Genomic DNA, 24,553 nt, shown 5'->3' with positions numbered 1-24,553 from the left:
CAAGGCCAGCTGAGGAAGCCGGGGTGAGGCACAGACCCCATGGCTGCCAGGATGAGTGAGCCCTGTAGCTCTGGGCTGCTGGCCCTGCTTGCCTCTGGCTCAGGAGCAGGGCAGGCTTTCTTTCTGATTGGTGCCTAGTCACTACTCTGTGGGCAGGATGGCAGCCCTGGCGGGAGGAAGTCCTGCTGCCCCTGCCTGGGTGGTAACCACTGTGTAAGGCCTTTCCGGGAGCTTGGCTCCCATGAACCCAGCTCTAGGCCTAGAGCCCAAAAGTTAATGCTCCAGAGTCCTGAAGGGTGCCTGGTCTTAGAAATGTGTCTTCTGTTTGACCAGGAGCTTCTCCAGGCTGTGAGGCTTCTGGACCTTCTATTGAACCTCATTGAGAAGGGCACAGACAGCCTGCAGGTCCCTTTCCTTGTCCACCGAGACACACACATGTACACACATGTCTCCTGTGAACTGTCTAAGAAATGGCCATGAGAGCCAGGAAACCCTGACCTTAAGAGGTTATTAAAGCCAAGACATCCCTGTGCTAAATGATGAGGCCCCTAGAAGCCCTTCCTTCCCTTTGAGTGCCTCATTTCTTCCTTTCACAACAAATGCCCCCCCCCCCCCGCGAAGACACTCGCTTGTTACATGCCAGAAGATGGAAGACAGAGCCTTCCAGTCCTTGCAGAAACTTCTCTGATGGCCAAGTGCAGTGGCAACACCCCTGTTATCCAACTACTGTAGAGGATGAGGCAGGAGGGTCGCTTGATCTCAGAAGTTTGGGGACAGACTGGAGGGACTCAGTCTCAACCACAACAAAAACCATCACCCTGGACAATGGTGATAATATCACCGGTCAACTAAAGATCAGTAAGAATTGTGTTCTAGATACTTGTCTTAGTCAGTGTTCTGTTGCTGTGAAGAGATGCCATGACCACAGCAACTCTTACAAAGAAAGCATTTAACTGGGCTTCTTACAGTTTTCAGAGGCTTAGTCCCTTGTCATGGTGGGAAGCATGGCAGCGTGCAGGCAGACCTGGTGCTGGAGAAGGAGCTGAGAGTTCTACATCCAGATCTGCAGGCAGCAGGAAGGGACACTGGGACTGGCTTGAGCATTTGAAATCCCAAAATCCACGCCCAGTGACACACTTCCTCCAACAAGGCCACACCTCCTAATCCTTTCAAATAGTGCCACTCCCTGGTGACTAAATATCCAAATCTATGAGCCTATGGGGCCATTCTCATTCAAAACCACCACAATATTTTTTAAAAGTAAAATAAAACATATTAAGCTGGATGTGGTGGAACACCTTTAATCTCAGCACTTGGAAGGCAGAGGCAGGAGGATCTCTGTGAGTCTGAGGTCAGCCTGGTCTAGAGAGTGAGTTCTCTAGAATAGCCAGAGCTGTATAATGAACCCTATCACAAAAAACTAAAATAATAAAAAAAATTGTATTTATGTACATGTGTGTGCTGCTTTGTGTGTATGTACACCATGTGTTGCAGTACTTTTGGAGGCCAGAAGAGGGCACCAGATCCCCTACAATTGGATTTACAGATTTATTTTGTTGTTCTGTTCTGGTTTGTTTTGTTTAGCTTGCACTTCCAGGTCACAATCCATCACAGAGAAACGCTGCTTACTAGCTTGTTCCCAGGCTCACGTTCAGCTCCCCAGCTCATACAGTCCAAGACCACGTGCCCAGAGATGATACACCACAAAAAGATGGGTCAATCAAATCAATCAAAACCAAGATAATCCTTCACAGACATGGCCACCTATCAATCATATCTGGGTAGTCTCCCAATTGTGACTCCTCAGATGACCACTCTGGATGTGTCAAGTTGACAGCTGAGGCTAACAAGGACACTAACTATTTATCTTGTTGTACTAAATGTGATAGGAGTCATATTTGGTGGTTTACATAGCCTGATCACTGTATATTCACAGAAATGTGGACACCCCACCCCACACCCACCCACCCCCTGTCAAGACGTCCTATGATCCAAGGCACTGCTGTGGACTTGAACACCCAGGCTAGCAGAGAAAAGGAGGCTAGGCACTGGTGTGGCTGGTTCGCTTGCATCCGAGTGACCCTGAGCAAAACCCATGGCTTGTAAACTGGCTGTGATGGTACAGACCCATAATCCCAGCTCTTGGGAGGTTGAGGCAGGAGGATCAGATGTTCAAGGTCATTCTTGCTATATATAGAGTCTGAGGCTAGCCCAGGCTACATAGATCCAGACTCAAGAAAGATGGGGGTGCTGGGAAGATGGTGCAGTGGGTAGGAACGCTTGTTGTGCAAGCAAGAGGAGCTGAGTTCAGGTCCCCAGCATCATGTGAAAATCTGGACATGGTGACACTGTAAGAAATAAAACCCTAGCTGGCCGGTGGTGGCAGATGCTTTAATCCCAGCACTCAGGAGGCAGAGACAGGCGGATCTCTGTGAGTTCCAGGCCAGCCTGGCTAGAGTGAGTTTCAGGAAAGGCCAAAACTACACAGAGAAACTCTGTCTTGAAAACCACAGAAAGAAGAAAGAAGAAAGAAAGAAAGAAAAAAAAGAAAGAAAGAAAGAAAGAAAGAAGGAGGAAGGAAGGAAGGAAGGAAGGAAGGAAGAAAGAAAGAAGGGAGGAGGGAGGGAGGGAGAGGAGGGAGGGAAAGAAGGAAGGAAGGAAGAGAGAGGGAGGAGGAAGAGGGAGGCAGAGAGAGAGAGAGAGAAAGAAGAAAGAGAGGCAAGAGAGAAAGAGAAAAGAAAGAAAGGATCCTGATGGTCCATTCTCAGTAGGAGGCCTGCTCAGAGCTCATAAAAAGAAGCCACAGGTATGCAGCAAAGCTAGGCTCCTCCGCCGGGCGGTGGTGGCGCACGCCTTTAATCCCAGCACTCGGGAGGCAGAGCCAGGCGGGTCTCTGTGAGTTCGAGCCAACCTGGTCTCCAAAGCGAGTTCCAGGAAAGCGCAAAGCTACACAGAGAAACCCTGTCTCGAAAAATCAAAAAAAAAAAAAAAAAAAAAAAAAAAAAAAAGCTAGGCTCCTCTCCGCTAGCTGGTGTACAGTGCCTGCTTGTCTCAGAACTCTGAGAGTTGGAAAGTTGCTGGGTGAATGAGCTCAGCATTAGAAAAAAAAAAAAAAGGAGGCAGTCTCAAGCCCCAGGATATTCATTAGACAAGGCTTTGCATCCTGAACCAACAGAGTGGGGAGCTGGGGAGGGGCTATGCTGGAAGAATGTGACTGTCTCTACGTACCAGCCTATGGAAAAGTGGTCTGGAATTGGGAGCCGTTTGTGCCAAATCAGTGCACCAGCCATCTTTGCCTTTTCTCCATGCTGGCCCCGCTTTGTGCAGAATATAAAAACTGCCTCACTTCCACTAGTCTCTAATTCATTACAGAGTTGGGGCCTTGTTTCCACAGCATGCATCTGTAACACCAGTGCTGAGGTGGGGATGATATGGAGACAGGATCGCTGGGACGTGCGGGCCAACAGTTCAGTCGAAAAATGGTGAGTTCCAGGTTCAGTGAGAGACGCTGTCTCAGGGGAATAACATGAAGAGAAAAAGAAGAAGACATTGGACCTCCTCCTCTGGCTTCCACACATGCGAACACAGTATGCCCACACTCATGCCCACACAGAGATCCCGGCTTATGGAAAAGGTCAGCAATGACATCTGTGGGAATGAGTGGTGCAGTAATTGTGAGGACACTTGAATGTGAGTGTCCCTTAATGTCCTAGACTCATCTCTCTCAAGAGGAAATGACTTCACTTTTAGTGAAAGGCAATGGGAACATTAGATTCAATGGGGAGAAGGATGCATTGTGAAGCATCTCCAGGAGGCTATTTTCCTTGGAACGACGAGAAACCTTGAACTGTTGTAAGAGGAGCTGGTCTGAGCCCATCCCTGACACAACTATCCATCAAACAACTCTGACAAGCAGCAGCCCAAAGACACAAAGGAAGACACAGAATGATGGGAAATCACCACAGGACATTGAGGCACCAACGAATCAATGCTCCTTCACAAGTTCCTGATGCCATCACTGGATCTGATGTGGGAGAAGAACCTGAGGACCACAAGGCTCAGCTCTTCCTTGGGGAGTCTCCCCATCTAGCTCAGAGCCTCTTCTCAGGGTAGACATGAGGTGGATGCCATTGAGGAAGGTGCTGAGGTGACAGACTGGGGCCATTGACTCCTGCACATTGGATGACCCCAGAAAAGGTGTGGAAGTGTTTCTGCTCTTTCCCCGGGCTGAATGTGGCTGCCATCTTGGATTTGTGTGGCTGTAATCAACCTGCCCAAGGCCCTCAGGGAGATCAGGTCAACTGGCATTCCTTCACAGAGAGAAGGGCAGGCTCAGGAGCCTTCACCCTATCCTTCTTCCTCGGTTATAGAAGAGGGAATACTTCTCTGGGTCTTTTCCTGCTGCAGCTATTTTAAGTTATTCCAGTTGTCCACAGCTTTTCTTGGGCTTTCTGTGCTGTGGGTGAAACTCCTCCTCAGTGTCTGTAAGTCACCCAGGGGGACTTCCCCGTTGGTCTCACCTTTTGAATCACCCTTTCTCTGTAAATAACCACAATAAAGTCATGGGTTCACCATGCTGGACTTGACAGAATTCTTTTTTGGGTCATCAGCGTCTCTCTGTCTGGGATCAGGTGCTCTCTCCTGCTCACCTCTTTCTGGGATCAACGATCCTTTCTTTGCATATCTCCAAGGATTCCAGGGATGGCTTTGAGCCTCTGAGTGTCCCAGTGCAAGTCAGAGGCTGGGCCTCAAGCAAGCACTGGAAACAGGAAGCAGGTCTGTGTGGCTGTTTCCCATGGTAGGAAGAAAAGCTCTGTGGCCACGTGAGTACCTAAGAAAAGCAGAAGGAACGGCCTTCCCTGTACACCCTAATGTGGGAGTGCTTCTGCTGTGACCCAGTGTATACAACTTGGGATTTGTGACAGATGACACAGAGGCAGATACGGGCTACACACGACAAGCTCTGAAGAAGGGGCTTCCTCCGGATGGCCTTAGGACTGGGAAGTTTGGGTTGCCCTTCAGCTGCCAAGGCCACTCCACACTTTCCGGCCTGGCCTGCCTCTTTTAGACCTCCGGGCCTTCCTTTGTCCCACAATACTGCCCGGGATATTAACCTTGGCTGTCAGATCCTTAAGGAACAGGCAACTCGAACCCATGTCCAATGTGTCCCTTGGCCCCAGCTGGTCATGATGGCCATGATAGGTCCCTCCTAGTCTTAGGGTTTTTTTTATTGCCATGAAGAAACCACTGTAGTAGGAATCTTAAAAGTACTTATTAATAAAATCAAACCGAGCCGAGTTATTGGGGTCCATGCCTGGTAGATCAGAGAGACAAAAAGCACATCTACACTCACCGGATCCTCAGCTGGTCTTGTCTCCTCAGACTGGAGGCTTCTGAGTCCTCATCCCAATGGCTTTCAGCTGAATTACTGCCAAAAGCCTGAATCTTAACCAGCCACATGCTTAACCAGCCCAAAATGCCTCTAGTTTCTGGTCACGCCTTATATACTTTTTGTTTTCTACCACCACTCCTGGGATTAAAGACTGGCTTCTGGATTAAAAGGCGTGTCACCATGCTTGGCTATTTCCAATTGGCTGAACTCACGAGATCCAGAGGGATTTCTATCTCTGGAATGCTAGGATTAAAGGTGTGTAGTGCCACCATTTCTAGCCTTTGTATCTAGTGGCTGTCTGTTCTCTGACCCAGATAAATTTATTAGAAAAAATACCACCATCACACCACAACCACAGAACTCTTACAAAGAAAACATTTTTTTTTTTTTGGTTTTTTTCGAGACAGGTTTCTCTGTGTAGCTTTGCGACTTTCCTGGAGCTCTCTTGGTAGCCCAGGCTGGCCTCGAACTCACAGAATCCGCCTGCTCTGCCTCCGAGTGCTGGGATTAAAAGGCGTGCGCCACCACTGCCCGGCAAGAAAACTTTAATTGGGGTGGCTGGCTTTACAGTTTCAGAGGTTCCATCCATTATCATCATGACGGGAGCACGGCAGTGTGCAGGCAGACGTGTGCTGGCTACATCTTGACAGAGGCTACAGGAAGTCAACTGACTGTCACAATAATGAAGCTTGAGAAAAGAGACCTCAAAGCCTGCCCCACAGGACCCACTTCCTCCAAACAAGACCACACCTACTAATAGTGGCCACTCCCTTTGGGGGCCATTTTTTTTCAACCAGCAACTCCTAGTCTGGATGTTTGATGATGACTGGAGGAAAGGGGGCCTGTAGGCCAGCAGATGGTAAGGTTGTAATACACTCTTTATTTGGTTTCTTTTTTTATGACAAAAGCAAATTGTGGGATTTGTTGGTCTCGTAGTTGAGGATAAATGGTATCACTGCAGGAAGTCATCAGCTGAGCCCTTGAGAATGGTCCACTTTACCTACGTCACTGATCCTCACAGATACAGGACAGTGGTGTCTCTGCACCTGGAAGAAATGCAATGGCAACCACTGACCATCCACCTTACATGTGCTCACACATGCATCTAACCTAAGATGCACAAAGATGGCAGTATCTGAGAGAATGGCTATTCCAAGCCCTGAGCTCAAGTCTCTTCTGAGACATGGAGAGTGTCAGGACTCCCTCCACAGAATGGGTAGGAACAAGCAGTAAGAGAGGACCACCTGCCTCAGGGAGATTCCCTCAACTGTGACAATGAGGCATCTGGGAAGGAAGGGAAGGGCAGGGCAGAGCTGGGAGCTGCGGGGTCGGGGGTGTGGTGTCCCAACTCAGATTTCTCATATGCTCTACTCCTCACTCTGCCCACTTCATGGGTCTTTGGAAAGCTAAAAAGGAAACCAGACGGGTGTGACAGCACATGCCTGTGACCCTAGCACTTAGAGGCTGATGCAGGAGATCACAAGTTTGAGGCCAGTCACACGCCTATGTTTATCTCTACTCAAACTCAGACAACTTACTTGCAAGATTCCACATCTGTCATATTAGCCCCAAATTCCCCTGCTGCGACTCCTGGGAAAGGACCGCACAGGACGTGGGAGACCGTGACTGGAAAGAAGCGGGGACCTCGGCTTGCCATCAGAGGCCACAGTGGGGGACCGGGATTGGGCAATTGAGGAAGAAAGTAGAAAGCCTCACAGGAAGTGACCCGCTCCCAAGGCTTCGGCACCATGGCAACCACTGCTATTTCTTCCTTCCTTCTCAACGCAGGGTTAGGCTACCCAGGCTACCCAAGCTTCTTTGTAGAAGACACCAGACAAATGCAAACTCTTTCTTGTCAGTCCTTGTCCCTGATCTGGTTGGACAGGGAGGGTGGATACGGGTGACCCAGTCAGAATCAGTTCAGATCATGTCATTAATATCTGGCTTTGGCCAGTGATTCTAACCTGAATGGCTAGGCGGTTGCTGACACTCCAGAGATTAACCACTAAATTCTGAAGTTCTAGCTAATTTTGCCTGTGTGGTATTCAAGGTTGAACTAGAGTCTCATGCATGCCACAGAAGGGTTCTGTAAGACCTTTGGGTTACTTTAAAAGAGAGAGAAGAGAGAGAGAGAGAGAGAGAAGAGAGAGAGAGAGAGAACTCACTAAACTTCCTAGAGAGGCCTCGAACTTTCTTTTCATCTGTCTCACTCTCCTAAGGAGCTGAGATCACAGACTTGTATTCCCAAGTCCACTGATAACTAATTTACTTTCTTTTATTAGTGGAGACTTTTTTCATATCCAAGCTGCCTTGAACTTGGCTTGTAGCTGAGGATACCTTTGAACTTCTGATCTTCCTGCCTCTACCCTGTGAATGTTGGGATTATAGCATGCACCACCATGCCCAATTTTATGAGGTGCTGAAGTTCCAACCTAGAGCTTTGTGCATGCTGGGTAAGCGCTCTCCCAACTGAGCTACATCTCCAACCCTATGATTAAATGTTTCAAAACTAAATCCGAAGTCCCTTTTGCATACAAGGCAGGAAAGACCCCCTCCCCACCTCCACCACCCAGCTTAGCCCTGTTCTCCTCATTCTGAGGTGCTGTCCTTTTGGGGACCTTCCCACCCTGACCAGTAGTAGTGCTCCAAAGAGCTACTTCTTTCTGCTTACAGAGCTGAAAGAAACCAGAGATGTGTGGCAGGGGTGGTGTGAGGGGGGTATGCGTCTCCATGACCACCACCATCATGGCCAGCAGAGTATGATCTCGGGAAGTTATAAGGTATTTAGGTACAACATGAATAAGTAGTCAGTGGGTTCAAACTTCAGGAGTCTGACCCCAGGTAGTTTATTTTAGCATATTTAAACACAGCACAATTTGATGAAATTTTTCCTGGTGATAATTAATTCAGTCCTGTGTGCACAATAAAGCTTAAGACGTGACTACATTGAAACTTGTGAAAGTACTCGTGACATTTTCCATAAAGATGGGTTCTGTAGATTGACAAGTTCATGATAAGAGTCTAAGGAAGCATCTGTGTGGTCTTGACCATACAGATAGTGCAAAAGTCACTAGCTATTAACCACATCTGACCCAGCCGTGGAAAACAATTATACATCCCTCCCTTGGAAAAGTCAACCTATGTGTTTAACATTATTGGTTTCAGCCAGAATGAAGGTAGTGGTGCACACCTTTAATCCCAACACTCGAGGCGAGGCAGAGGCAGAGATCTCTGAGTTCGAGGCCAGCCTGATCTATGAAGCGAGTTTCAGACAGCCAGGGTTACACAGAGGAGCATTAAATAAAATTAAAAAAAATTGGTTTCCCTAGCACTTATTTGTGAGCACAAGAACCTCGGTACCTCCCACAAGACTGGATAAGACAGAACCAAAGCCATTAAAACCCTCCAGGAAGGAAGAGGACTCCTTATTCTCCAAACAGCCAGGAGGCAGTGCAGTCATCATGGAGGGGCTCCTTCTCGGTGGAACCGAGGGAAATAAATACTGACTCTGCCTGGCCTGGCTGGGCTCCTGTCAGGTCAAGTCCTGCCTGCTCTGACTCTTGCCTGCCTGCCTGCCTCCATCTGGCCCATCTCCCTGTAGCTGTCTGTTTCCAGAACTCTTCCCTGGCAGGAACAAGCTCCTTACAGCTCACCACCAACCAAGTGAAGCAAAGTCCACAAAAGTCCAACTTGAAGAAGCAGAGAGTCTGCTGGGCTTACTTACAAAGCAGAACTGAGAGGTTAGTTACAGGAACCTGTGTGACCCTAAAGCAGCCACATCTCTGGAAAGCATCTCCCCAGCAGACAACTTTCCCATGGCTGCATCGATGGAGCCCCCACTACCCACCCTCCCCCCATCTCCCCCCCACCTCCCCCACCTGTTTCAGTTAGCCTTCCACAGTGTACATATGCTAGCTCCTCTAGAGACCACCAGGCCATATCAGCAGTTAACAGCTCAATTTTCTTGTTTGTTTTTGAGACAAGGTTTCTTTGTGTAGCTCTGGTTGCTATGGAGCTCACTCTGTAGACCAGGCTAGCCTCAATATCAGAGATCAGCTTGCCTCTGCCTCCAGAGTTCTGGGACTAAAGGTGTATGCCACGAAGCCCAGCAACAGCTCAATTTTTTAATCTTTTATTTTTAAGACAATGTCTCGCTATGTAGCCCTAGCTGGCCTGGAACTCACAGCGATGCACCTACCTCTGCTTCCCAAGCACTGGGATTGAAGGCAATCTCCAGCAGAGCTGGCTAAGAGCCTCCTCTCGAGAGTCTCTGACAGTTGACATGGGTGCTCTCAAGAGGGCTGCCGTTAACGCGCAGAGGGCAGCATGCTACAGTCTCGTCCCAGATGAGGACCCTAAAGACTCAGAGGGAAGAGGACGAGAATGAACAGGAACTGGGTCTGAGTGAAATGAAACTGGGGAGACCAGGTGGCCGAAGCTAAGAACAGGCAGGTGGTGGAGTGTGCACTACCCGGGGAGGTCTATCTGTTCCCCTCTGATTTCCAAGGGAACCAGGACCGGTGACTGAAATTCAGGCTATGATCACCGGCTGTGGAGTCTGTATGGTCCACAGTTCAATGGAAAAGAGGCTTCTGACAAGTGTGGTGGCGCACACCTTTAATCCCAGCACTCGGGGCGGCAGAGGCAGGAGGATCTCTGTGAGTTCGAGGCCAACCTGGTCTACACAGAGACAGCTGCATTAGTGAGACCCTGTCTAAAGGGGAAAAAAAAAGAGAAAGAAAGAAAGAAGGAAGGAAGGAAGGAAGGAAGGAAGGAAGGGAAGGAGGGAGGAGGGAGAAGGGAGGAAGGGAGGAAGGGAGGAAGGGAGGAAGGGAGGAAGAGGAAGGGAGGAAGGGAGGAAGGGAGGGAGAGAGGGAGAGAGAGAAGGTGCTTCCATCTTGGACTCAGAGAGCCAGCCCAGAGAGCCAGCCACAAGCAGTCCCTGTCGCCATCTGCTGGCCACGCCTGGAATTTCTGCTCTCCTGAGCAAGTGGAAACTTCTGTACAAGGAACTGCAGGTGTGTCCAGGTAAGTGTATGACATCAACGCCTCTAGAAGCCCTCCACCCCACCTCCTGCCCAACCAGGGGGCCTCAGACACTGGAAAGAGCTCTTGAAGCTCCCTGACGAAGAGGTGAGAGCAGACTTAAAAGCCAGACTGGAGGGTGCTGGACACTGAGGCTCTGGCTTTGGGGCTTTGGGGTCTCTCAGGCTCCTGTCTAGCAGCCAGTGAAATCAAGGGTGCTCTGGTCCCCAGCGGGACCAGTATCTCTAAGACCCACCGCTGCTGGCCGTCAGTCTTGTAGGGTGAGCAGAGTGCTGTGCTGTCCCTTGCCTGCTGGACTGCTCCAGAGGGGGGAGGGGCTGGGCTGCAGGTGCAGCGCAGAGGGAGCTCCTGCTCCTCTTCGGGGCCTGAGAAGGAAATGCAAGGACATGGGTCACACTGCCCTACCTCCACTCCTGGCAGACATGATTTGGTCATTCACTGTAAACTGGGTTCTGCAATGCCTAGTACCCCAAGGCTGCCAGTCGGAAATACTCGGGAGGCAGAGGTAGGCGGATCTCTGTGAGTTTGAGGCCAGCTTGGGCTACAGAGTGAATCCAGGAAAGGCTCCAAAGCTATGAAAGAGAAACCATGTCTCAAAAATAACAAACGAGAGAGAGAGAGAGAGAGAGAGAAGAGAGAGAAATTGAGAATGTGTTTTGGGGACTGGAGAGATGGCTCAGCAGTTAAGAGCACTGGCTGGTCTTCCAGAGGACACCAGTTCCATTCCCAGCACACACGTGGCAGCTCACAACTGTCTGTGACTCCAATTCCAGGGGATCTGACACCCTCACATACACATACATGCAGTCAAAACACCAATGCACATGAAATAAAATAAATAAACCTTCAGAAAAAAAAAAGAATGTGTTTTGGCTGCAGGGTAAGGGGCCCAAGGAGGCGACTTTAAATGCCGCTAAGCTTTCCCACTTTCAGAAATGAGAGGTTCCACTTCAGAATGGAGAAGTGACCAGCTGGGCAGGGCTCTGTGTGGTGAAGTACAGTCCCACTTCCCAGTCCCTCTGACCACATTCGCTTACATTGGCAGGAACCCAAATCCAGGTGCACGCCTGGATTCTTTGGGGAGCTTTTTCTTATGATATAATGTATTTTATTTTATTTTTATGTGCTTTGTGTTTTTGCCATGGGTGTCGAGGTCCCCTGAAACTGGTATGAGCTGCCATGTGGGTGCTGGGAATTGAACTCAAGTCCCTTGGAAGAGCAGTCAGTGCTCTTACCCTCTGAAACCATCTCTCCAGCACCCCTTTTTTTGGGGGGGAGCTTTTAAAGAGTATCCATGCCCAGCCAGGCATGCTGGTTCAGGCCTGTAATTTTAGCAGCACTCAGGAGGCTGAGACAGGAGAATCACGAGTCCAAGGTCTGCTGAGGTCTCACAGCAGGTTCTAGGCGAAATGGGCTACAGAAAAGGAAGGAAGGAAGGGAGGAGGGAGGGAGGGAGGGAGGAAGGGAGGAGGAAGAAAGGGAAGGAGGAACGAACGAACGAGGGAACGAGCGAACGAATGAACGAACGATCGGATCACCAGAAGTGTCTCCAGAGAAAATAGAGGTCCCTATAGAGAAGACTTCACAGGTCAAAAAAGGCTGAGCTTGTGAAACCCAGTGTCCCAGCTACACCTGGAAACTACAGGCAGAGCCAAGAGACTAGTTCTGAAAATGAATGAACCAAGAAATGAATGAATGCTCCAAGGGATGAAAGGAATAGCCTAGGGTTTGGGGGGGCGGTGTCGAGACAGGGTCTCACTATGTATTGATGCCTAGCCTGGAACTCGTTTTGTAGACCAGGCTGGTCTCACACTCACATAGGTGCACCTGACTTTACCTCCTGAGTGCAGGGATTAAAAACGTGCACCACCACACCTGGAGTAGCCTAGGTTTTGAATCCGACCCTGTCTCAAATAAGCTGTGTGACGTTAGCTGATTCTCTAACCCTTCTGAGCCTCAGCTTTTCCTCCTACAAACTGGAATAAGGATGCTATCAATTTATAGGCTCCAAGGTCCAGAAGGGCTTGTAGTTATTGCTATGTCCATTGTCATTATTTAATTAGTTAGTATGTGTGGTATGTTCAAATGTATGTGAATGTACACGTGTGTGCAGGTGCGTGTGCATGTGTGAGTGTCCAGGTGGAGTCCAGAGGTCACCCTAGTGGCGGTTCCTCGGCGTTGTCCACCTTTAGGACTTTTGGGGGGAGTGAAGGGGGTATCACAGGGTCTAGAAACTGAGGCTCATCAATTAGATTAGGGTGGCTTGCCAGATAACCTCCAGGGGTCCTGTCTGCTTCCCCAGAACTGGATTACAGGCACCCATGCCGACATTTTTTTGTTTTGTTTTGTTTTGGTTTGGTTTTATTTTGTTTTTTTTGAGGCAGGGTTTCTTTGTGTAGCCTTCAATGTCCTGGAACTCGATCTGTAGACCAGGCTGGCCTCGAACTCACAGAGATCCACCCTACCTCTGCTCCAGAGTGCTGGGATTAAGGCATGGGACAACACCATGACCAGCTACCATGCCCAGCTTTTTATGGGGATGGAACTCGGGCCCTCAGTTGGTGAGTATTTACCAACTGAGTCATCTCTCTAACCCCCTCTCTGGCCTTTAGGACATGCGCCCCCCCCCCCATGTTTACAGAGGTATGTCACAGTGTATGCTCCATCCTGAAAGGAAAAGTATCGGCTCAGGACACCCAAAACCAAGTTCTCAGCACAAAGGAGATTTATTTGCCCCAGAGGGACAAAGGGCAGGGATATGGGACAAAGACGGGATAGAGGGAGAGGGAGAGGGGAACAAGGGAGGGGAGAAAGGGGACAAAGGACAGAGGGAAGGGCTATTTGTCCAGAAGGACGAAGGACTGCCTCTGGATGGAGAGGAGACAGACGTGGCCATACACAAGTGGCGGGTTATAAAGGTAAAATGGGAAACCAACTGTAGGATGAGGTATTTAATTTTGATTGGTCAGGTTAATTAGGTGAGCCAAAAGGGGCTTTTGATTGCTGGACTTCAATACTTTGATAGCTAGGCCATGACGGCCTCAGGAGGAGGAATTGGCCAAATAAAGGGATGGACTTTGGGGACCCGCTTTAGGAATGTAATCTCAAGGTTTTTAGCAAGGCAGAGGGAACTGGGGAGGACAAGGCTGCCAGAGCTACAGGCTCCAGTGGCGAGTGTCCGTGACATCTTACAAGTCTAAAGTGGGCGGAGCCTCCTCCTTACCCTCACCCTATTGCCTCATCTGACCCACCTTGAACCCTGAGTCAAAGAGCAGCACCAGCACACACGTCTGCAGGTCCACCGGTCTGGCTGGCCTCGGAGACGCCACCGGACTTGCTGTCTCCACCAGGTGGCACTTGACACACAGGCCTTGTTTATTTGTTTAACAAATATTTCATGGCCGCCCTTGTTATGCCAGCTCTGGGCCCAAAGATAGGGTCGTGGAGATAAAAATGCAACAACTTCTCCTTTCCGGAGTAGGAAACATGTAAACAAAGACAAGGAAGAGAAGATTCCCTTAAAGGTGAAAATTACTGTTCAAATCAGAACCCAGTGATCTCCAGAGACACTGATACTGTTTTCCTATCAGACACAGAGGAGTGGCAGGCCAGTGACCCAGAGGGGCTAGACCCAGCTCTGTGCTTTCTCCCTACTGGATCTCTGTCCCTTGAGACATTCTAGAGGACAATGAACAGTGAGCTCTTGAAAATTTCAGAGGGGATGCTGAGGATGTTGCTAGATGATAAAATCTTTGCCTAGGGTGCACAAAGCCCTGGTTCCATCTCCAGCACCATTACATACACCAGCAATGGTGGTGCACACTTCGAATCCCAGCACTCAGGAGGTGGAAGCAAAAAAGGTCAGGAGTTCAAGGTCATCCTTCATCCTTGGCTACATTGTGAGTTCCAGGCCAGCTGAGACGCACGAGAACCCATCTCAAAAATTAAAAATAAATAAATAATAAATTTCAGGATGTCCCTACATGGGATGTGTCTGGAGGGGGCAGGTTACAGGCTTTGGTTGTCTGGCCCTTTACCCCACAACTGAATCCCACGCCCATCCCAAAGCCTTTGTAAAAGCCAGTACTCAGCTGATGTGCTTTTGTTTTGCTTTGTTTTGGGGGGGGGGAAGGAAGGGAGGAAGGGGCCGGGGGACAAGAACCTGCAGAGGTCAGAAGAGCAGAAGAGAGCATCAGGTCACCTGGAGCTGGAATCAGAGACAGCTATGAGCATCCTGATGTGGGTGCTGAGACCCAAGCTCCTCCGGACATCTCTTCAGCCAGCTTCTCTGCTCTGTCCTTATCTTTGAAACAGAGCCTCATTCCTACTTCGTCCTCCGCAAGGGCGGCAAGTGCTGTTAACACTGAGCCATTCTTTTCTCCAGCCCAAGCACCTATGATGCCTTCCATCTGACCGAGTTCAGTTCCCAGCACCTACAGTGGGCGGTTTACAACCGCCAGTAACTCCAGTCCCAGGGAATCCAAAGCCTGGGCTCCAAGGGCACCGCAGGCACGTGTGCATACTCACAAGCACATACATACACACATGATTAAAAGTAATTAAAAAACTTTAAAAAAAATGGTGACTTGGGGGCTGGAGAGATGGCTCAGTGGGTAAGAGCACTGGCTGTTCTTCCGGAGGACCCGGGTTCAATTCCAGCAACCCTGTGGAGCTCACAATTGTCTGTAACTCCAGTTCCAGGGGATCTGACACCCGCATGCCAATGTACATAAAATTAAATTGATTTTATTTTTAAAATGGTGACTTGGAGCTGGCGGTGGAACCCTTGCCTCCACGCACAAGGCCTTGAACTCTGCCCCAGCACTGTAGTGAATTAGGGAATTAAGTTCCTGGTTTATTTTCACAGTAAAAGAGAAAGGGAGGGAGGGAGGGAGGGAAAGAGCAAGGCAGTGAAAGCCTCTCCGACTCTGCTAACCTCACCCTCACACATGTGAATTGAATCTCATTTTCCCAACCTTCCATTCCAGAGTCCTTTTATGCAAATAAAGGTATCTGAATATGGGGGTGGGGTAGGGGCTACTAAAACCATCTGCTTTGAATCTGAGATTGGGATCTCCTAACAGTTCTTTGCATGTAGGGTAGGCTCTGTATGTACCAATAGCATCCTGCTCCACGATTCTGCTAGCCTCTCCTATAGGGCTCTGGTACAGAGCCTGGAGGGGATTGCTGGGCTACAACCCCCAACTCTGTGTGTGTGTGTGTGTGTGTGTGTGTGTGTGTGTGTGTGTGTGTGTGTGTGTTGGGTGATATTCTATTTATCCTCCTGAGGGTCACAAGACAGCGGGTATGCTTAGCAAGTGTGGCCTGGCCCCTGCTGTGACCTGTGGCTGAACACCTGCTGCCAGACTCTCCCTGACCTTGGGCGCGACTGTGGGTCTTTCTGGCGGCCCAGATACCTGATCAGTGCACAGCAAACACTGTGTGTGACTGGCGTTCCTGTCCCAAGACAACTCAATTCACAGACAGGACGGAGGGAGCTGGCAATCACTTGTTGCCTGTGTTGTAGCCAAAGGTCAGGGTTCCAGGCTGCCATCAGCAGAGAAGAAGCACAGAAATAGAACAGAATCCAGGGTTCCTGTGTGGCTGGCTCAGAGGCCTCTGTGACTCCCAGGGGACCAGACCTCGGCCCAGGGTTGGGCAGTCCTAACAACATTTGCCACATCTCCAAGCGGTTTTTGGTTGTCACAACCTGGGGCTTGGTGGTGATCCTGACAGCCAGTGGATAGAGAACCCACTCAGCATCCTACCGCACACAGCCCCACAAAAGAATCGTCTTCCTTCCAAATGTCAGTAGCGCCAGGCTGAGGAGCCTGTCCACTGAAGCCCAGCCAGCACAGTGGAGGGGTGCCTGCCAGACTGGCTGGTCAGGCGTTGGTCTTTGCAGACAGGGACTGCTTCTTGAGCTAGGCTGAGACTACAGGATTCTGGGCTGGTGGAGCAGATGGGACGGAGGCTTCTGAACCATCACAACGCAGGCTCTGAGGATGGGAAACGTGGGGGCACCAACAACCCACACTCTTTTTCCCATCCCCACCCATCTCACCAGGGCTGGGCAGGCACAGGGACAGCTAGGGACAGCTGGCGCTTGCTGGCACTCAAGGGGATCCGATTGCAGGGCATCAGGGTGGGGCTTAGATGGGAGTAGGAGGCAGTCTCTGATTGGCTGGGGACTAAAGGGGCGGGCCCTAGAAGAAGAGTGACAGTGGGGCTCCAGATGTTCAGGCCACTTCCCGCCTCCCGAACCCAAGAAACTAGGAGAGAATGGGGCACTTTGCAGTGGGAGAGAGAGGCAGAGGATCTCCTGAGCCAGCACCCTGGAGATCCAGCAGGGTGCTGGGCTCAGGAGATCTGAACCTCCCCATTGGGATTCAGGGTAAAACCTTCCCAGGTCTGGACCCCTTGCGCCTCAAGTGCCTTGGAGGATGTTGTGAGTTTCTGCCTCTTTGTGGACATACCAGGGAGCATCTCTCCGTGCCCTGGCTTCGGGGAGCTATCAGGCAGACAGCTGGCAGGATGCGCCTCCTACCCGCATCAGCTCCTGTGTGAGGCCCAGCCCTGCAGTGACTTCATCTGCTGGTTCTTCTGCAGACCTGGGCAGGGGCTGCTGTGGCAGCCAACTCCAAGACCAACAGAGCCGCGTCAGGCCACGCATGACGATTGATGTCGCTGTGGCCCAGAGAGTTACTACCCTCTGGAGTGGCCACTTGAAGCCTCCACGTCTTCAGAGCTCAGATTTCGCCTAGAAAAGGAGGAGAGGGACATGGCTACTCCTCTCGGTGCCTAATAGGTACTTGGGGGACAGTTTGTCTGGTCCCAGTCCTCCAGGCTGGCTCCTTTGTATTTCTTGTGCAACTAGGCACCCACCAGGGCTTTTCCCCTTACACACCAGGAAACTGAAAGACAGACTAACATATACCCCAAACCATCTATTGCACCCACTCTGGGGACCCGGTGCAAGTCTAGAACAGCAAATGATCCAGTCTAAGGCCTGCTACTCCGGGGAGGACACACTGAGTGTTTCACTTTGACTGTGATTTTCGTGAGTACTCTTTTGTAAATCTGAAAGGTCATCACTCCTGTTTTACAGATGAAAGGAGTCTGGGCCAAGGGTCAAATGAATTGTGTAAGGCCATGTTAGTAAGAGCCCTTTGATTCCTATACATGCATAGAAATCTCACTCTGCAGAATCATTCCTGCTACAAGGGTAATTGAGTCTCAGAGACCACCTCTTTGAGACTGCTAGTACCCCCCCCTCAATTATGACACCCCAATGGGACCACCCACCCACTCTGCCCATTAACAGCTACCTTTCCTCAATGAGGATGAGGTCAGAGCCACATGGGGCCCAAGGAGGATGAGGTCAGAGCACTCTGGCTGCTGCAGACGCTAAATAATTCATGGTGCTGCTGTAAGTGGGGGCTGTAGCTTCCTGGAGGACCCAGCATGGAGACAGCAGACAGGAAGTCTGTTTAGTAGCCCCTGAGCACAACCTTGGCATGTCCTCTGCGGAGCTAGAGAAAGTGCTGGTCTTGATGAGAATGTTCATGTGGTGAGAGCCGGCAAGACACCTAGACTTGCCACTGCCATCTCTTCTGTGCTCATGAACTAGCACAATGGGCCACGAGAGCAAGTTGGGTGTGGCCATGACAGGGCCCTTGGCCTGGGGCAGCTGTGATCATCCCCAGCATGCCTTTCTGTGAACAAAGCATTTTATGAAGATGAAGTGGGGGTGGGGGTGGTGAGAGGCAGGCAGGCCAGCTGACAGACGCCCCAGAATGCCTTAGAAACATACAGGAAACAGAGGCGTTAAGCCTCGCAAAGAAAGGGCAGTCATTTTAATTCCGAGTAGTTAAAAATTGAACCCCCATTGACACCCACTGTAGGATTTAACAGTGTTGGCATGACATCTACCAAGGACTGGCCTGTGAAGGATGAACTTGAACCAGACCTCAGCCTTCTCGTTGTCTCCACTCAAGGCTTGAGTGTGATACGGGCTGCTAACTAGGAGGTCCCCCAACCTCCTAAAAATGGAGTTCTCACTGGAACCGGAACTGGAAGATGCAGGGTAAGTACGTACCATGGGTATTCCTGCACCCAGGCAGAGCTGCATCTCCCAGAAGCCCATGACCCTCAGCTGCAGCTGCAGCAAGGACTTGGGCTATAAACACAACCACAGCCAGCAGACGCCTAGGCATCTGGTGCTTTTTGGAGTTCTAAAAGACGCACTTAGGACAGCAAATAATCTTCCTCGATGTGGCAGATTCTCAGAGCTCTAGATCAAGGGCAGTGTGAGGTGCATGGATTTCCCCTTCCTTTGTGTGTGTGTGTGGGGGGGGGGGGGTTGAATAGTGTATTACTCATAGATGGAAAATCTCATTCAACAGAGAGGTCAAGCCAGGAGTCACATTTGGAGGTGTAGTCCCACTCCGTGGGGACCTACTACCAATGATAAAAGGCACAGGCTGCTAGGGGACTGCATGGAAGCATGGACTAAGCGTGAGGCACCTTCATGGGAAACCTCTACCTCAGCACTACGTAGAGCTGTACTAAAGGCCAGGTTCCAGGGCACACTTGGGGAGGGCCTGGAGGAGGCTCTGTCTGGTACCCAAGGGTAGAACAAAGGATGATGCTGTGGAGATCTTGTCCCCAGAGTCTGGTACTATGATCATCTCAGTCATGGGTGCCAGCACTCGCAGGCCCGGAAATGACCCTCTCTGACGTGGGTGGCCTTCGGGTTCCTCAGGTGCATGTCCTAAGGCAAGGACACTAGAGGTTCCTCTAGTGATAAAAAGCAGCAGGGCTTGTCCAGGGTCCCAAGGACATCTGCTGCCCAAGCTGAGGTAGAAACTATCTTCCCACAAGCAATCTCCAGTCCTGGACCCCACGTCCGACATAGGAAAGGTTCAGTCACCCTGAGAATGCAGCCCTGACTCCCACCCACTGTCTCCTAAGGGTGCTCCAGGCCCAACACGTATGTCAAGTAGTCCAGAAGTACCTTCCAGAACCACGAGATCCAGGTAATTCCACGCTGCACCTGTCTTAGGAGCCATCCTGGGAGCCGACACAGAAGCCAAAAGCAGACTGGGAAGATGCGGCGGCAGGGGGTTAACCAAGGTACATAAATAATGCAAAGCTCTAAGCAACACAGGGGCCCGCCAGCTCTTCGACTCTTATGCGGGGCTCTCTGTGCGGCAGTGCTGGACAACAGGAAAGCTTGCCAGTTGGGACAAGTGTTGTAATCCCCATCCCCAGTGCTGATGGGCAGTGGGGAGGGCAGGGCAGGCAGAAAGAATGGTCTTGCCCTGGTGAGGGGACCCAGCTCACTGAAGGTAGGGTAGACGCCATCCAGGCACAAAGGTGCCGGGACCGGGACCCTCAGGTCATGAGAAACAACCTGCCCAAGCTGGGCTCTGCTCCTCGCTTGTGACCTTCCACAGTCTAGAAGATGGGAGAAGACTGTGAGTAGGGCAAGGGATGACTTCTGTGTGGCTTGCCTCTAGAGACTCAGAGATGCATCTGACGGGCATTGTGTGACAGACACACTGATGGATTAACAACATGGCCAAGAAGGTCCAGAGTCAAAACAGTGGCATCACACACCTGGTGTTCACAGCGGGGCAACAACCACCTGGAGAACCACATGGGGACACAGACTCCGTGACTTGGGGGAGGTGTGAAGGCAGGAGATAGGAGTCAGCCGTTAGCTCCCTGTAGCCGCAGTCACATGGGGACCGGGAGGCTAGGATGGGCAAGAGGGCAGATGATCCTATGAGCCCAGTCACAGGCGTCAGGTCTATCCTCAGGTCCCACTCAGTCAATGCTTCCGATTGGTAGCCTCTGGTCCCTCCCAGCTCCAAGGACAAAGGTGGGTAAACTGCTGAGCCCTGCTCAGCTGGGTGCAGAGCAATGAGGGTATCCGGATGAGGTGTGGTCCAGGGAAGAGGGCATCTACCATCTCGTTTTGCTTTTCGGGGACTGATCCTAAAGTAACCAGAAAGAACAAGAGTCAAACGGGACGGACTCCGCTGCTCACAGTCCAAGTACTGGATTGTACTAAAAAAAAAAAAGGCTCAGCCTGCCGGGAGTGAGCAGTCTAAACATAGAAGTTTGGGAGAAGTCTGGAGTTTTCTGCCAACAACCTTTCTCTCCTTTCAACAAAAAATGAAATTTTCCCCCCTTACAACTGGTGTCGGAAAATAGCTTCTGGCTAATCGAGGACAAACATTCCCAAGCCTGGGATGGGCAGGCTCTCAAGTCTTGTTGAAGGACCTGAAGCTGACCTCCAAGGGTCAGAACATCATCCCATGCAGAAGGGACAGAGGCAGTTCAGAGCCCAGGACACTGGTCTGGCTTATCCAGGGAGAGCCAAGGATGAAAGCAGGGACAGTCAGTCTGTCAGTCTTGGTTCAGTCACCTAGAGGCTCTGTGGCCTGACTGAGTCACTTTGCTTATAAAAGGGGTTGGGACATCTACCCCTAAGAGCCTACAGAACCTGAAGAGACAGCATTCTGAGATTTCGGCTCTGGAAATGAAGGGAAAGATTTGTCCCATCCTGCCCCAACCCCCACCACCACATCCTGCCCACCAGCCATAAAGATGAGCCTGAGCAGTTGGGGAAAAGATTTTACTGTCCCCCAAATTCTAGTACTAGGATGCTGTGACCCCTGAACTAACCAGGACATGGCCTGGCCTGCCTGTCTTTGTGAACTCACATTATAAACAGCTCAGCCCCAACTCTGAACCATTCCGCTCATGCTCTGAAGCATGATCTCAGACCTTGGAGCAGAATGGTCATGGGTCTCACCCTCGAAGTCACTTCCTATGGAGAGGCCAAGATGAGCTGACCCCTCTGCACCCTAGAACTGCCCACTGGTGGGTCTGCCTCTCCTGCTCTGTCTCTGAAAACACCCATGGGAGAAGACGAAACCTCGGGAAAGCTGCTGCCCAGGTTGGACACTCCAGGTATGGGTCCAGACAAGAAGGACCCAGATGCTCATTCTGATGGCAGTTAATGGCAGACACACTAGAGAGCCTGTCCCGGAGGAGGCACCAGCCCTTAGCACAGGAGACACTAGAAGAAGCATCAGCCCCAAGAGCTGGATGTGAGGAGGAGAGAGAGTGCCCTCACTGATGCGCCATAGAGGAAGGAAAGAGTCACAGGAGGTGAGAACCCAGTCAGAAACCACAAGCCAGAGCAAGAGTTAATAAAGCAACGTGTTTATTAGGCACCCTTGCTCCTCACAGAGGAGCAGGATCCAGCCCAAGGCATCCTCTCTGAGCTCTCTGGAGGCTGCAGGTGTCACCGGAGAGTGTAGGCATGGGACCAGCCACCACCCAAGCAGAACACTATTTGGATAGAGCAGATCGCCAGAGGTGGCCCTGGCATGAAACAGGGCAGGCACCTGGACTCCACAAATACTGAGAGGGAGGGGGCCCCCACGACACCCACCCAAACATTGGCAGATCAGGGGACCTGACCTGAGGCAAAAGCTACCCTGAGCCAGTGAGGGAGAAGGGAGCCACAGAGCAGGTGCCCTAGTGGTCCCCCACCCAAGCCAGGTCCTGAGTGCCCTCTCCAAATCCACCACTTGCGCCTGGCCACAGCTGCTGCCTTAGTCCCACACGTAGGGATTTCTAAAGACCTGAGAGATCTTGCTGTCTTTCGGTGGTGTGGCCACCTGGTGGCTCTGGACCACGTACATGTCTTCAGCTCGCAGGGTTGAGTTGGCACTGCCCATCACCTGGCTGTTGGCGGTGGCCCGTGGGAGGATGACGTCATAAGCGCCTTCGGACTGGAAGGAAGAACAGGAGGTCTCACAGTCGGGGGAATTGGTAGCCAGGTTCCGCCAGGGCAAAGGCACACACACTCAGCTTCCTGCAGGGCTGTGCCTGCCGGCTCCCACTCTTGACCCTCTCCAGACCCCCACCCCCGCTACGCCTGGGCCCTGCTGGCAGGATAAGATGGATGACTCTACTCTGGAAATAGAGGACTGGCCTTCTGAGCACTTCGGGGTGTCCGGAAGGAGACCCTGCCTCTGAGTTCCTGCTCCTAGTTCCTTGGGGAAACCTCTGATGAGCTGCATTAAGCTGTTACTGCATGACTGGTACCACTCACAAGCTCCCTTTCTCCAAGTGTCTTACCTGAGTCCCCAAAATGTCACTACAATACTCAGTACCCTTCTGGTAGGTCCTGGTCCATATAATTCTGGCTTAGGGATCCAGCCCTAAATATTCTGCCTGGAAGGAATGTGAACCCCTGGGGTGGTCCCGGCTGCCTTATCACCATGTAAGAGAGATGTTACCACTAAAGCTCCAAGGCTCCCAGGACCCCAAACCAGCAGATATGGGTGACCCTCCCACCTGTGGGGGGATTCCACTTCCAGGAACATCCAACCACTCACTCCCTGCCATCTAGGACACTTAGATCTGGGAGCTTCAACACGGGAACGCACCAAGATTAACAGGACTGTTTGTCAAGCCTCCGCTAGCCGAGCTCCAACTCCTAGCTGGTCCCACCCTGAGATGGGTTGACAAATGTTTAACTGCAGGGACGGGAAAGCCTGAAGTTCCCTGTAGATCTGCCTTGGGGAGTGACTCCCTTTTAGGTGGAACCCAAGCTACAGGGTGACTCAATAACCCCACCCCCAGGTTACCAACAACAGAAGTCACAATAGCTGTTCACCTCAGACCCAATCTGCATTTTAAGCAAGTTCTCAATCACTGCTCACTTTGGTGGTCTGAGGACATGGTGTGAGAACTCAGCAGAAATAACAGTTCCGTCCAGCTCACCTCCAAACCGGGAGAAAGGCTGGGGTGGTTCCTGTGGACAAGGTTCAGAGGCTGGGAGCAGAGAGGTAGCCTCTGATCATGGTGAGAATGGAAACTACTCAGATCTGCTCCAGGTTGCAGCTTCACACTTGGTGAGAGAAAAAGAGCTGGGACTGGAAGTCTCAGACACACCAGCCATTCCCTGCTCCCAGCCTAGGGAGTGGGGAAGGGATGGGAACAGAACCCTGCTGACCTCCTGGCTTCCTGTTCCCAGAATCCTGCCAAGGCAGGTCGCTGACCTCTCTGGCAACCACTGCCAGCAGGGAGGAACATATATGGAGTTGGAATCTAATCCACCTCCTTCCTGTTCCCACCGCCCCCTAACTAATGGAGCACTGGTTCCCAGAGCCCAGGGGAGGTATATGGTCAAGACTAGCTAGCCAGGCATAGGGTCTCATATAGCCCAGGCTAGTGGTGCAAGCTGTAGCCAAAGATAGCCCTTGATCGAGAGCCATTGAACTTCATGCTTCTGTCTCCCAACTACTAGGGTTACAGGTATGTGCCACCGGCTGTGGGCGGTACCCAGTGATGCAGGGCAGGTCCACTGCGGTGTACTAGAGCCCTGGGTTGGCAGGGCTGATGTCCCAGGAGAAATTCGCCATACCCCAATGCCTCTGTCCATCCATACACTCATTGCCTGTACAGCTTCTCTCCCAGCAAATGAGGCTGAGCTCTGTGGCTTTCATCCAGGCCCCTGGAACCTGAGGGATCCACTCACCGGGCCTTTGTGCATCAGGGCCATCTCAGTGGGCTGGTACACACTCGTCAGCAGCTGCCCATTGTAGCCACTGTAAGGTGACACGGGTCTCTTGGCTGTGGGTGAAAAAGAAGCTCAAATTTGAAGATTTCTGGACTGTTGTCTCCTGCTTTGACCCACAGCCCAAGCAACTCTTCTGGGCATAGGGAAATGGGGTCCCTAGGGCCCTCTCGTAACACCCGACCCAGGAGTGGTGACCTGATAGTGAGCTGTGGACCTGGGCCCCCTCCCTCCCACGCCTGGTGCTCTTTTGTTTAGATGTACAAAAGACTGCTGTTTGGATCCTGTGTTGTGGGACACACACACACACACACACACACACACACACACACACACACACACCACTCGTCCCCCGCCCCTCCCCATAGCTCAGGAAAAGCACGCTGTCAGCAACCTTCACATCCTATCCGCCCTCAGGGCCAGAGGCCAGGAGGGGCACATGAGCCTTTGGCTGCTCTCCAAGACGGCCAGCCTCTAGTTCCTGCCTCTACCACTATGGACCCGCTGCC

General features: G+C 51.3%; 1 long non-coding RNA gene across 1 annotated transcript; it reads right to left on the bottom strand.

The window, feature by feature from the left end:
• Positions 1–20,280: 20,280 nt before the first annotated feature.
• On the bottom strand, positions 20,281–24,129 carry LOC114690470. Its single transcript, XR_005090587.1, has 3 exons — positions 24,006–24,129; positions 22,102–22,251; positions 20,281–20,440 (listed from the first exon to the last, which is right to left on the bottom strand). It is a non-coding gene; the product is annotated as an uncharacterized LOC114690470 (long non-coding RNA).
• Between the last annotated feature and the right edge of the window lie 424 nt (positions 24,130–24,553).

This window comes from Peromyscus leucopus, unplaced genomic scaffold (genome assembly GCF_004664715.2).
Source record: "Peromyscus leucopus breed LL Stock unplaced genomic scaffold, UCI_PerLeu_2.1 scaffold_147, whole genome shotgun sequence".
Taxonomy (NCBI): domain Eukaryota; kingdom Metazoa; phylum Chordata; class Mammalia; order Rodentia; family Cricetidae; genus Peromyscus; species Peromyscus leucopus.
This window is presented reverse-complemented; position numbering and strand designations above follow the sequence as displayed.